The sequence below is a fragment of the Hylobates moloch genome, unplaced genomic scaffold (genome assembly GCF_009828535.3).
Source record: "Hylobates moloch isolate HMO894 unplaced genomic scaffold, HMol_V3 SCAFFOLD_2, whole genome shotgun sequence".
Classification (NCBI taxonomy): Eukaryota; Metazoa; Chordata; class Mammalia; order Primates; family Hylobatidae; genus Hylobates; species Hylobates moloch.
In genome coordinates this window covers 151,765,562-151,775,884 of record NW_026652277.1, presented here as the reverse complement: position 1 = coordinate 151,775,884, position 10,323 = coordinate 151,765,562, and positions in this window count along the sequence as shown.

The following is a 10,323-nucleotide window of genomic DNA, read 5'->3' as shown; positions in this document are numbered from 1 at the left end:
CTATAGGTATTTCTATTATCAGTGATGTGAATTATGATATAACTCTTGATAATTGATATGGTTTGGCTGTGTCTCTACCCAAATCTCATCTTGAATTCCCATGTGTTGTGGGAGGGACCCAATGGGAGGTAATTGAATCGTGAGGGCAGGTCTTTCCCATGCTGTTCTCATGATAGCAAATAAGGCTCATGAGATCTGATAGTTTTATAAAGGGGAGTTTCCCTGCACAAGCTCCCTTCTCTTGTCTGCCACCATGTAAGATGTGCCTTTCACCTTCCCCCAGGATTGTTACGCCTCCCTGGCCACGTGGAACTGTGAGTCTATTAAACCTTTTTCCTGTATAAATTACCCAGTTTTGGGTGTGTCTTTATTAGCAATGTGAAAATGGACTAATACAATAATCAACAAAATGAGAATTATAGACATAAACTAAATATTTTAATATAATGACAGGCTAATTGCTTTATAGCCATTGTTTTTGTTGCTATCAGTTTTGTTTTTTTTTTAGATAGGGTCTTGCTCTGGGCTCAGGTGATTTTCCTGCCTCAGCCTCCTGAATAGCTGGGGACCACAGGCATGCGCCACTGCACCCAGCAATTTTTTTTTTTTTTTTGGTAGAGACAGGGTTTCCCCATGTTGCTCAGGCTGGTCTTGAGCTCCTGGGTTCAAGTGATCCTCCTGCCTTGGCCTCCCAAAGTGCTGGAAGAAATTTTATAATTATAAAAATTAACAAGTTAAATTTATTTAAAATTGAAAAAATATTGGGAGGAGAAAATGGGAATTTGTTGTTTAGTGGGCATAGAATTTTCTGGGGTTCAAATACCCTCTAGAGGCTTCCCATTGGTTACTTGGTGTACACCCTATGTAAATGAAGTAGTGCCCTGTGATCAGTCTGTTTGGTTGTGGACAGTGACCAATCAACCAGAGGCTGAAGTGAAGTTACAAAGTTACACTCCTATGCAAATGAAGACCTGGCCCGGTGACCAGGCTGATTGGTTGCCGGAGGGGACCAATCAGAGGTACTTTCAGCTTTTCATCTACCACACAGAAAAGATGGGAGTTGCAAAGGCAGTAGCCTCTGGCTCTTTTGTTACTTGGGCATGGAAAGTTGGAGTTTTCCTTTAGATTTAGCTCTAGGAAGTCGGCGTGAATCAGCCTTAGGTTCCCTGCCTCCAGACCCTTTTCTCCTGCCTCAGAAGGTAGAATGCTAAGCTGGTCCCCAAGGTTGCTGCTCCTTGATGTACGCAACCTGTGTAATCCCCTCCTTTTGAGTGTGGGACTGAACTGCAAATAGAATAGTCACTCCTATGGCTAGATTACTGTAGTTGACTTTAAGAAAGGGAGGTTATACTCAGTTGGCCTGACCTAATCAGATGTGTCCTTAAAAAGGAACTGAGCTCTTCCTGGACACAGAGATTTTAAATGTGAGAGGCCTCTAGCACAAGGAAGATTCTTTATTGCTTGCTTTAAAGACAAAGGGTACTACATGGCAAGGGACTCAGAATGGCCCCTCAGAGCTAAGTATCGCCCTGACTGACAACCAGCAAGAGAACAGGGACCACAGTCCTAAAACTACAAGGAAATGAGTTCTGCCAGTATCCTGAGTGAGACGAAAGAGGACCCTGAACTCCAGGTGAGGATGAAGCTGGTCGATCCTTGATTTCAGTCTTGTGAGAACCTGGGCAGACAACCCAGCTGCAATGTGCCTGGACTTTTGACCTACACAGAACAGTGAACTGGTAAGTGGGTATTGTTTTAAGTCACTAAACATGTGGTAATTTGTTATGCAGCAATAGAAAGCTAATTGAGCAATTAGTTTTCATAAGACTTCAATAATAGTCGTGTGTCTTTGAAATTAAAATCTGATTTGAAAAAAACATGAATGCTGCAGAGACTATATAAGGAAAAATATTGGCTGTAACTCAGTGTATATACACATGACTCAGATTTTAGCAAAACAACATCTAGCACAAAAAGATCATCCAAAAATGTTTTGAGTGTGATATGGGGAATTTTACTCCCTTAGCAGAAACCATAGCATAATTTTATACGAACATTTATACAGAAACTGAATGTTAATGAAATACAAAACCAAGTGATTCAAGTTATAGAAGATGGGATAAATAAAATAATTTTGGAGAGTTAGGAAATGCTAAATATTACTTACTCATTTTAGATAAAACTCCTGATGTAAGTAAGCCATATAATTCAGATAATTATATCTGGATTTGTAGATTCCCAAAATGCAAAAATTTCTAGACTTGAACATTTGGTGGAATTTTGTCCAGTAGATTATAGGGCTGCTAATATGATGCTTTGATACTCTCATAATTGCTTCAAGTTTGGTGATTCACTAGAAGGACTTACAGGCTCAATAGCAGGTTATATTCATGGAGAAGGCATCTCACAGCAATGAATACAGAGAAAAACAGCTGGAAAAATATATGTCCTGGTGAAATACAGATAGGCTAGAAAGGGCTATTGAGCTCATATGAAGCTACAGAGAATGTGCTTTTTCCCTCTTAATGAGCTTCATTGACATGTGTGGAGTATATATGCCCCGGAAAGCCATTCAGATCTCAAGGCTGGAGGCTTTTATAGGGTGCTGACTCTACAGGCATATCCTGCAATTCAACCAGCCATCGTAACTGAGACTCAGAACCTCGGCAGTGAGAATGGGGGCACCTTATCTATCTTGATGTTTGTGCAAAGCAACCTGACAAGCTGGTATAGCATGGTCCACTGCTCTAGGTATAAACAACAAAATCATCAATCACTAACATAAAGAACATTCTAAGGGCCACATTCCCAGGGGTTGGCCAAAGGTCAATCTTGGTTCCAGACTCCCTTGAAGACATGCAAAGAGTAAGCAACAAGATCTGTGATCTCTCTCTCTCTCTCTCTGTCCCTCCCTCTGTCAATAGCCCTCTGAATCTGTGGGTTCCACATCCATGGATTCAGTCAACTTAGGATCAGAAATTTTTTTTTAGTTGCATCTGTACTGAATATGTACAGACTTCTTGTCATTATTTCCTAACAATTCAGTATAAAAACAACTGTTTACATAGTATTACATTGTATTAGGTATTATAAGTAATCAAGAGATGATTTAAAATACACAGGAGGATATGCACAGGTTATATGTAAATTTTATATCAGGGACTTGAGCTCAGTGGATTTTGGTATCCACAGGAGGTCCTGAAACCAATCCCCCATGGAGAATGAGGGACGACTGTGTATATATACATTGAAAACAATGCCAGAAATGCAAATAGAAAAACAACAGTTTTCAGTAGGAGATCTTTAAAAAGTATTAATTTTAGTCTACAAAGAAATGATGGAATATACATAAAAACATTTAACGGGGATACATTTAAAACCTTTAAAACACAATTGGAAAGTTAACACAAAATCTCAAGTAGTGGAAGTATGCAATTTCTTTTAGAAAATATTAATGTATTAATAGGCACTAGAATACAAGCAAAAATTATACTTCTGAAAAAAAAGTTACCAAATTCATTTTGTCAGTATTAATGGGACATGATATTTTAAGTGAAATTAATGTTATAAACAAAAGAATTCAGTGTACATAATGCCTTTGAAATCATCAAAGGCAAGAAGAAAGTCTTTGAGGAAAAACAAATTGTGTTTATGATACCTAATTGACACCAAATGGCAGTCTATTGATATTAATGCCAACTTTTCTACATAGAAAACACTAGAACTATTACGATTTTTCTCAGCACAAACTCTGTCCCACCTATGAGCCAAAACTAAATGTCAATATCAATTCTTTGTTTACGTTAGATATAACAGCACTATTTTTAAAAGAAAATGTGGCCGGACGTGGTGGCTCATGCCTGTAATCCCAACACTGTGGGAGGCCAAGGCAGGTGGATCACAACATCAGGAGTTCAAGACCAGCCTGGCCAACATGGTGAAACCCTGCCTCTGCTAAAAGTACAAAACTTAGTTGGGCATGGAGGTGTGCACCTGTAGTCCCAGCTATTCGGGAGGCTGAGGCAGGAGAATTGCTTGAACCTGGGAGGTGCAGGTTGAAGTCTGCCAAGATTGTGCCATTGCACTCCAGCCTGGGCAACAGAGCAAGACTCCATTCCAAAAAAAAAAAAAAAGAAAAGAAAAGAAAAGAAAAGAAAATGTCACTATATCAAAAGAACATCCTGGTCTCTTCAATGCAAGATGACCAGTGTTATCTGCAGAACTGCCATAACTATGTAACTCAAATGACACATTTACAATTTAAATTGACTGTTGACCATAGTAAGGAATTCCATATTGATGGGCACCAACATAGAAGCTTTTCCTAAAACCTATGATAAATCTCAATGGAGTGCAGCATAATTTTGAGGGACAATTTCCTAGATGTATTTTTAAAAACTTTCTTTTAATTTTACGGAATAGATGTAACTTTGCCAAAATTGGTCACCAGTGGAGAATGTGGCTTCTCAAAATTAAAACTTATCAAAAGTGACATAATGTCTACAGTGTCACAAGAATGCCCAATCCAGTAACCATTTTTGAAGGAAAAAGTTATTGGAGCAAGTAACCTGAAACTATCAAAATGAATTTCCTTCCTATAAAAGAAATATGCATAATAATTTTATAAGAAATTGTTATAGTCCAATGACTTTGGGTGCCCCATTACTCCAATTAAAATGTAGACTTTTATGTCAGTTGACTTGGTTTGCATAAAATATACAAGATGACACCGTATTTTTGTAATTATTATCATCCCTTCCTCCAAGCGCATGCCCATATCCATGGCAGCTACAGCTTAATTCCTTGATGTGCCTAATCTTCCAAACAAAACAAGGTGAAGCTTTCTTCAGCAAAATTCCTAGAAAACGAAGAAGTTTAAGAGTAGTTTTGTGCTTATTTAGAGCTAGAGGACAGTGCAGAAAAACATATCTCCCAGAAATCTAAGCCTTATTTATTATTATTATTATTATTATCATTATTATTATTATTATTTTAGACAGAGTCTCACTCTGTCACCAGGCTGGAGTGGAGTGACGCGATCTCGGCGCACTGCAACCTCCACCTCCCGGGTTCAAGCGATTCCCCTGCTTCAGCCTCCTGAGAGCCTTACTTTTTTCTAACAAATATCAGTAGGGGTGTAAAAGTCTAACATAATGAGCACTACAGATTATCCAGTAACAAAAATATTTAGCACCTCTCCTGACAAAAATAACAGCCAGAGATAGGAATATGGTAAGTGGAGAAGGGTGCCATCAATGGAACAGAAATTTCCAAGAATTCCTGGGAAATAGGCATCATATGGGCATATATTGATGAAGCGTTCTGTGAAGCAAAGCCACAAACCAAAATAGCTGAGAGAGGGACATGTACACAGACTGGAACTTTTTTCCTAATGGTGCCCCAGGGATACCCGCAGTTCCCAGCCTCTGTGGACAGCTTTAGGGGTAGCCACAGGGTCATGAAAGAACCCAGCACTGGGTGGTTACCCCAACTCACGCTCCCACTACCCTGAAAGACTGAATTTACAAATGGACAATTGCCAGACCGTATTTAACAATATAATTCAGACCCATAACCTGCAGCAATGTGCCCAGGAAACCAGCCCCTTTATCTACAATAAACAGCCCAGGAAGCCAGCCTGCTGTAAGTCAGACTGGCAGGAAGCCAGATTGCTACTTCTAGTAACCGTCCAGGAAGCTAAACAAGAACTTCTGCCACAACTGGCACAAAATGTCCAGGACTTGGTTAGTAACTGGCAGCTTCCCTAATTTTTGTTCTCACTTCCAACTTAGGACTAACCTGAGAAAGCCAATTATATGCCCCCAACTAATCACATGGGATGGCCCACTTCTCAATAGACACTTTCAGCTTCCCCCTGCCAACAGCCTGCAGTCAGGGCACACCTGAAGCCTTCTCTTTTCCCCTCACTGTGAAGCTTTTCTGCTCCTCTGCCTGCCTTGTAGTCTCTGCCAAACATAGGTGATGGTGGCTGACTTCCTTGCTACAGCAAGCTCTGAATAAATAGCTTCTGCTTTTCTCATTTAGTTGGTCTTTGTTTATTTCCGCAACCCAGGCTGGGTGCAGTGGCTCACACCTGTAATCCCAACACTTTGGGAGGCCAAAGGGGGAGGATCCCTTGAGTCCTGGAGTTTGAGACCAGCCTGGGCAATGTAGGGGTACTCCACCTCTACAAAACAAACAAAAAATTAGCTGGGTGTGGTGGCATGCACCTGTGCTCCCAGCTACTTGGGAGGCTGAGGCAGAAGAACTGCTTGATCCTGGGAGTTTGAGCCTGCAGTGAGCCATAATCCCGCCACTGCACTTCAACCTGGGTAACAGAGCGAAACCCTGTCTCAAAAAAATAAAAAACAAAATAAAACAAAAATAAATAAAAATTAAAACATATTTCCACCACCCCGAAACAGCTCTCAAAGATAAGTGGGTTTCTGCTCTAGAGAGCTCCCACACGGAGGCCAAGAGATGCAGATGAAAGCCCAAGGTAACTTCCAACTTGACCACAGGGCCCGGTGGGAATAAAAGTCAGGTTTGCTTCTCCTGAAAGTGAAATGCAGCGAAGGTCTTTCCTTGGCAACAGCGAGGATTCGTTATGGCCCGCTCACTACCCGTAAAGGCATCACAGGGTCTGTCTGACTGTCTGCCCAGCTTCTCCTGTCACACAGCTCTGGAGTTGGCTTCTAATTGAGACTGTTCTGTTCTATGATTTATAATTTACATTAAAAAATTTATTGGTATATAATAGCTGTACAGATTTTGGGGGTACGTGTGATTTTTGATACATATATACAATGTGTAATGATCAAATCAGGGTAATCAAGATAGCTATCACTTCAATTATTTGTATTTTCTTTGTGTTGGGGACATAACAATTCTTATTTTTAGCTATTTTGAAATATACAACAAATTACTGTTAACTATAATTTCCCTACTGTACTATCAATTATCAGACTTATTCCTTCTATCTAAATATATTTTGGTACCCCTTAATCAACTTCTCTTCATCCCTCCCTCCCTCTTTCCTTCCCAGCCTCTGGCAACCACCATTTTACTCTCTACCTCTGTGAGATCCAGGTTTTAGCTCCCACATATTAATGAGAATAGGCGATATTTGTCTTTCTGTGCCTGGCTTGTTTCACTTAACATAATGACCTCCAGTTCTATTCATGTTGTTGCAAATGACAGGATTTCGTTCTTTTTTGTGGCTGAATAATATTCCACTGTCTTTATCCATTCATCTGTTGATGGACACTTGGGTTGATTCCATATCTTGGCTATTGTGAGTAGTGCTGTAATAAACATGCAAGTACCTGCAGGTCTGAGAAGATTGCCGGGGAGCAATCTCGGCTGGGAACCTGACATCAGGCTGATGGATGAGATGGTGATGATCATGGGGGGCAAGATGGAGGCCACAACTTTCAAGTGGTTCATGGAGATGTGTGTCTGCGGCTACCTGGCTGTGCAGTGAGATATCTCTTTGATATATTGATTTCCTTTCTTTTGGATATACATTCAACAGTGGGATTGGTGGATCATATGGTAGGTATAGTTTTAGTTCTTTGAGGAACTTCCATACTGTGTCCCATAATGGCTGTACTACTTTACATCCCCACCAACAGTGTACAAGTGTTCCCCTTTCTCCACATTCTCACCAGCATTTGTCATTTTTTGTCTTTTTGATAATAGCCATTCTAACTAGAATGAGATGACACCTCATTGTGGCTTTGATTTGAGTTTTCCTGATGATTAGTGACACTGAGCATTTTTTATATACTTGTTGGACATTTCTATGACTTCTTTTGAGAAATGTCTATTCATTGAGCATTTTTTATATACTTGTTGGACATTTCTATGACTTCTTTTGAGAAATGTCTATTCATGTATTTTGCCCATTTTAACAGGATTATTATTATTATTTTGCTATCGAGTTGTTGGAATTCCTTATGTATTCCAGTTATTAATTTCTTTCTTTTTTTTTTTAAATTTGATGGAGTCTTGCTCTGTTGCCCAGGCTGGAGTGCAGTGGCACTATCTCGGCTCACTGCAAGCTCCACCTCCCAGGTTCATGCCATTCTCTCGCCTCAGCCTCCCGAGTAGCTGGGACTACAGGCAACTGCCACTGCGCCCAGCTAATTTTTTGTATTTTTAGTAGAGACAGGGTTTCACCGTGTTAGCCAGGATGGTCTCGATCTCCTCACCTCGTGATCTGCCCGCCTTGGCCTCCCAAAGTGCTGGGATGACAGGCGTGAGCCACCGTGCCCAGCCCAGTTATTAATTTCTTGTCAGATGAATAGTTTGCAAATATTTTCCTACTTAAACTTGGACAGTGTGATATATGTATGAAGTGTGAAGGCCATAGGATAGGTTGTTTGACATTTGAAGTATATTTTCCCTAATCAAGAATACATGCTCCAGAAGTAGTTAGCATTTGAAACACTCTAATCAGGCAGCCTCACTGCAGACGCTACTCCTATAGGCTTCAGTGATTTCTATCTGCACTGTAAGGATTGTTTACCAGCATAAGAGCTGTTAGAATTCATTTTTTAATTGTTGAAATGAATGGTGTTCAAGTTATGTGATTTGCTAAGAGATATTATGCAAGAATGGTTGCCCTTGCATGAGCTGGGATATCAGAATCCAATGAGTGCAGCTTCCCATACCTTTCAAATTTCTTGTTCTAGGGCTCCAAAGAAAACCTGATCACGCTACTTTAAAATCTCACTAGGTTAGTTAAATCCTGCTACTAAAATATTGTCACATTCAATGAAGTTTTTATGCAAGGTAGTCACGGAGCTTGTAAAAACAGATTATATGGCTGTTATTGGGCCAGCTTGCTAAAAGCTATTTGTTTGAGCCATAATTCAACCTGAAACTTGCTTTCATCATTAACATATACCTGATAGTAAGGTTGTATGGGAACACCTCTCACTCTCTACTACCTTTAGTCACTGGAGACTACTGACGTGTCCCAGCAATGATCCGTTTCTAATGGTTGGATTAGCTCAAGCCAGTTTAAATCCAGGGAAAAGGCTTGTTTTGGAAATGTATCTACACAATGTCTGAGAAAATCTACGCTACTTATTTGTATTGATGAAGCACTTTCTTTTTCCTTTCCTAAGTAGTTTATAATAAGAACTTTCTTAACTTTTGAAAATGAATGGACAACCAGGGTCACCAGGCAACTGAAGAAAACACATTCAATTCAGTAATTCTTTTGGCATTACTATGAGGATTAAGTCAGACAATGTGTGTTAAATGCTTAGTATTTATCACTTAGCATGTACTCTATAAGTGATCATTATTACTTTAGATAATTAAATGTAAAATCTGAGAAAAAGTTAATAGAGCCCCTAAAGTTTCATTTTTTTCAATAATTTCACGCAAACTCAATAAATTTTAAAAAATTCCTCCTATCTGGTAGGCACTGGGAGTATAGTTGTGAAGAACTGTCAAAGACCCCACCTTGATGAAGTGGACATCTTAGGGCAGAGGCATACCACCAACAAAAATCCATAATATCATGGAGTGACTGGTGCTCCAAATTAACATAGGGCTGAGCTGGTTCGGGGATGGAGAGTAATGGGATGGAGTGAGGAAGGGGATGGCTGCCTTTGTTAGCATGTTTAGGGGAGCCTTGGGTGTAGAAGTCACATTTAAGCAGAGGTTCTGAGTGATATGAGGAAGCAAGTCATTGCAACATCTGGGAAGAGCGCTCCAGGTGGGTAAAACAGCAAGTGCCAAGACTCTAAAGTGGGAATGTTCAGGCAGAGTTAGAAGTCTTGTGAGACTGGGCACAGTGTGGAAGAAGAAGGCCCAAGGAAATAAGGTCATTCCTGCCCGGTTTCTGTGCAGCCTGGAGGCCATGCTAAGGACTTTGGATGGAATCTGAAATATGAGATGGAGACATTGAGGAGTTAAAAGAGAGAAGGCTCATGATCTGGTTGACACTTATAAAAAATGAATTAGAAGACATTTCAGTTGTCCTGGGAAAGAAGATGGCAGCTTGCCTAGGCTGGTGGAGATGAAAAAGGTCAGACGAGGGCTATATTTTGAATGCAGAGCTATTGAGTTGTCTATGGACTGAATTTGAGACATGAGACAAAAAGAGAAGCTAAAGATGGCTTCAACCTGAGTAATGCGATGAAAGGCCACCTAGTTTGCTAAGGATCATCCTTAGTGGGATGAGAGCACTGAGGAGCAGGCTGGGAGGACTTGAGGGCGTGTGATCCTTGGATGTGTTGCAGGAGTTCTCTGTAATTAGTCTAAAAGCTCTCATGTAAGAAAAGTGACCATTCAGATTTAGCAAGA